Genomic DNA, 4,560 nt, shown 5'->3' with positions numbered 1-4,560 from the left:
GGAAACAATGGAATTATCATACTGTCCTCCCCTCACATGCTTCATAAGCCTAGAAATTTCAGTAAGTTCATTTCCTAGATCTTCCGTAAATATCTTTCTTTGAGAAACACAGTGAGCAAGAACCAAATCATCCCAACCTACACTAAAATCATCTAAGGATAAAAAAAATGTTCAACTGAATTCAAGCACTTCACTGCCACTCGTAGACCTTTACACTTAACAATTGCATTAAAAATTTTAGTCAAAGAACTCAATAATTGGGTTTTATCACCATTGAATAATATTATTTCACTATTTCTTATGAGAAGCCCATTCTTCTCACAGTTCAATTCTCGAGGTAAACCCATATGAAGAAGTTGGCTAGCTATCCAAAAATTCCCTCCATCATGCACTTTAGTGACTGCTAGTTCAGGAAATTTTTTAGAATTCTACATTCATAGTTGATTCAATGTGGTTTTATCCAGCATATATTTTCTAAATAGAGGATTGGAAGCCAACAATGTATCTACTATCAACACTCAGTGGTGTTTGCCTCTCCACAATGGGAGATAAAATTTTCTAATCCACACTTACAAGCTGAGAAAGCTCGGCTTGAGATTTAAAAGATTGGGGATAAAAAACATGAATGCCATCCCCATCAAAATCTGCACCAAGTGGCCAACATATGAGAGGGTTAGTAATCATTGTAGAGTCCAGATGTACATATGCTTTTAATGTGTCCAATGAATGTTTGTGGACACTTGGAGGATGATTAATCAAAACAAAATCCCCATCATGAAGTCCACGGTTAATCACTTCACCGATTTCAACTTTCTTCATTGTTTTTCCAAATGCATTTGAACAAAACTTACCTCCTTAGTCAACATAGGTTCTACATTGTCCCTTTTGTACAAATTTCTGCAACTTTTCCCTGTTGTAAACATTTACACGCTCCACAAATGTTCCTCTCTTGGCTATTTCTATAGATATACCAATTTCAATTATCCTTCTATATGCATTTCCAATGACAACACATCGAGATCATATATTACAACTCTTAAACACTAAACAGTTAACACTAAATCTCAAAGGGACTCACCTATAATAGTTGTTGAGCAATAAGGAAAATAATCAAAACTATGTATCTTTCTAACATTATAAAGCTTCCACCTTGTCCATGTACTTTTTACAAACCATGAAAGGAATATAATGCAGATAGAGGAATGATTAATATAATTTACATAGAAGGGAACCCATATTACATGAATGTTTCAAGAAGCCTCAATGGTATCTTGGAGGTACATCCTTGAAGAATATAACATCCTCTTGAATCCAATACTTTCTCACCACAACATGAAGGAACTCCCCTGAAACAGTTGCAACTGCGCTATAAGGAATATCATTGAAAAGCAGTTCCTTGCTACCGCTACTAAAAAAATTCTCATCCACGTACATTCCTATAACCATGAACATTACACAAATGGACAATTTACTAAAACTAACATAAAAGGGCATTGCATATTACTTGAATGTTTCAATAAGCCTCAATGGTATTTTGGAAGTATTCTTATCCAAAGAGATATTTTCCACCATTGTAACAGATTCTTGTTGTAGCATCAAAGGAATCATGATTATCAAAATCTATAATGAGCTTAAATTGATTTCCAGCTAACCTCATAATTGAAATCAAACTAGATTTAGGCTCATAATAGATTATTGCACTAAACTTCTAAAAAAAAAAAATCAATTTGTAGTCTTGTACATAAAACACAAAGGTACTTGTAAAATAAAGGAAGATGTGGTTAAGAAAACCAATTTCTTCTTCATGAAACATTCTCAATAGGTAGAAGGTAAAATGATTATTTCTTATATCAGTGAATGCTATGTGAAATAAGTCCATGTCTACCATGAATAAATCTTCCTTTTGCTTATAGAAGATGAAAAATAGTTTATCACATATGTATTTTCTATTGTGTTTGCTTTAAAATTTAAAATATAAAAGAACAGAGAGAATCAAAACAGAAACTAATGCATTTTTTTATCAATTATCATGGATTTGGTATTGGGATTTTCAAATTGGGTTTATACTAACAATATATTCTTGCACTAAACATCCAAAAATAATAATATATTTGTATCCTTGTACTTCAGATGCAAAGGTGTTTGTGACTTGAAGAGGGATGTGGTTGAGAAACTCAATTTCTTAATGAAACATTCTAAAAAAGTCGAAGGTGAAATGATTTTTTCTTATACCAGTGTGAATGTTGTGTGAAGGAAACTCATGTCTACCACGGATAAATCTTTTCTTTTGCATGTAAAAGATCGAAACTAGTTTATAATGCATGCATTTTCTATTGCATTTGCATTAAAATATAAAAAATAAAAGAACAAAGAGAATCAAAACATAAATTACTACATTTTGTGTCAATTGTCATGGATTTGATATTCATATTTAGTTTGAAGTTTCGAACTGGACAATTTTTAAAGAGATGTCATTAAATATTAGAACATTTCATATCGAAGATTCTAGGGTGTATTTTTCTTTAATATTAATGTTGAAGACAATCATCAACTAGAAACTTTGAAACAGCAAGCAGTTCATTCATAATTTTTTATTAGGGTCAACCTTCAAATAAAAAATGCATTGTGAATCAGATTGGTTAGATGATTGACGTGGAGAGTAAGACACCTTTATGATTATGTGTAACACTATTATTGTCCTCTGGTTACCAACTAGGTGTAGGGGACATTCATACAAAGAAAGTGGGTAAAAAGCATAAGTTTTCTTAGAATGATGATGGTACAAAGGCCTTAGAAATTATCAATGGGATTCTCAGAAATGTTTTTGAGTTCGAGGAAGAAATAGAGTATTCTCTATAGAAAACTGTGTCGGATATTGATCCTTATTTGGTAGAAAAAGTTCTCTCTATGCATGTGAATAATTGGAAAATTGCATATGGTTTCTTCGTTTGGGCTGGTAGGCAACCTGGATATCAACATACCACAGAGGTGTGCAATTTGATGGTAAACATACTCAGTAAAGTTAAACAATTTGATATAGATTGGGAAGTGATTGAACTAATGAGTAACTACAAAAAGTAAGGTTCTTTGGTTACTGCAAAAACTTTTGGAATCATGTTCAGGAGGTACGCTGCGGCACATATGGTGAAGGAAGCTGTGGAGACATTTTATACGATGGGAGATTTTAATCTTGAACTAGACAGGATTGCTTTTCACAGTGTTATTAATTTTTTGTGTGAGCACAATCATGTTGAAGAGGCAAAACACATGTCTATTGGTAAGGATTCAAAATTCTCTCCGGATACGAACACCTTCAACATTCTTCTTACAGGACGGTGTAAGGGAAAAGCCTAGCAAGAATGTAAAAGGTTTTGGAAAGAAGCAAACGAAATTGATAGCTTTTTCCCAAACCTCTTTTCTTATTCAATATTTATGGATGTACTGGCCAAGTCCGGGAATCCGAAGAAGGCACTCAGGTTATTTTAGGAAATGGAGGAAAGAGGGATTCAGCCAGATGTCACAGTCTATAATATTCTGATTCATGTTCTTGGCCAAGTAGACCGTGTTAATGAATCATTGCAGGTCATGCATAAGATGTTGGAGATAGGATGTCGTCCCAATGTTATGACATACAATTCATTAATCAGGAATCTCTGCATAGTTGGCAGAATGCATAAAGCTTATTGGTTATTGGGACAGATGGTTCATCAGCGGTGCATTCCCAATGCCACCACTTATCACTTTTTCTTTAGTAAACTGAGAAGGCTGAAGGAGACACTGGAACTTTTTGACAGAATGGTTAGAAGTGGATGCGTTCCAGCCATTGATACTTATGTCTTGCTGATGAGAAAATTTGGAAGATGGGGTCTGTTGAGGGTAGTTCCTATAATTTGGAATCAGATGCGACAAGGAGGTTGTAGTCCAGATAAGTGTGCTTATGAGGCTCTAGTCTACGCGCTCAATAAGCGGGGTAGATTCTCTTTAGCTCGCAAGTACAGAGAAGAGATGGTAGCAAGAGGGATACCATTAAAACCTAGGAGGGATGTTTTTCCAGATATAAGTTCGGCAGAATCAGGCAATGAAGATAGTTGAAGTTGTAAAATATCAAAAGAGGTTACTCCTCAACCATAATATGGAAATTATTCATAGTAATCTCATATTTGTAAGATCTGATACATATGCTTTATTGCCATCATGTTATTGGAATGATAATAGTACAAGCTCCTTAATGAAAATGATAATACAGAGGAATCTTCTTTGAAAAAAAATGTTATAATTCTTGCTTCTGTTTAGGTATTTGATGTAACTCTAATGTTATTCAATATCGTTGATCTTATTTTTCCTTATTCTAGTAAAGTACTTTTTACTGGATTTGTCCACCTTCGATTTGAGATTAATCAAATATCATGTCAAGGACTTTCCATGTGGATTACCTAACACTTGTGAAATCCACCAAAAACTTTGAACTTATCTTTGGTAAAGGTTGTATAGGTATTTTTTGGATGTTCACTTCATTCATTTCAGCAATCTAGTGGAAGGTCTCGCTCTTACTAGTTTTTC

General features: G+C 33.8%; 1 pseudogene; it reads left to right on the top strand.

Annotated features, from left to right (window-relative positions):
- Positions 1-2,907: 2,907 nt before the first annotated feature.
- LOC149156580 (pentatricopeptide repeat-containing protein At1g80550, mitochondrial-like) lies at positions 2,908-4,092 on the top strand (annotated as a pseudogene).
- Positions 4,093-4,560: the final 468 nt, after the last annotated feature.

The sequence above is a fragment of the Pinus tabuliformis genome, chromosome 9 (assembly GCF_031772625.1).
Source record: "Pinus tabuliformis cultivar Carrire ecotype Pingquan chromosome 9, CPIR1, whole genome shotgun sequence".
In the NCBI taxonomy this organism is placed as follows: Eukaryota; Viridiplantae; Streptophyta; class Pinopsida; order Pinales; family Pinaceae; genus Pinus; species Pinus tabuliformis.
Note: the sequence above shows the minus strand (reverse complement) of the source record. Positions and strands in the feature narration are given on the sequence as shown.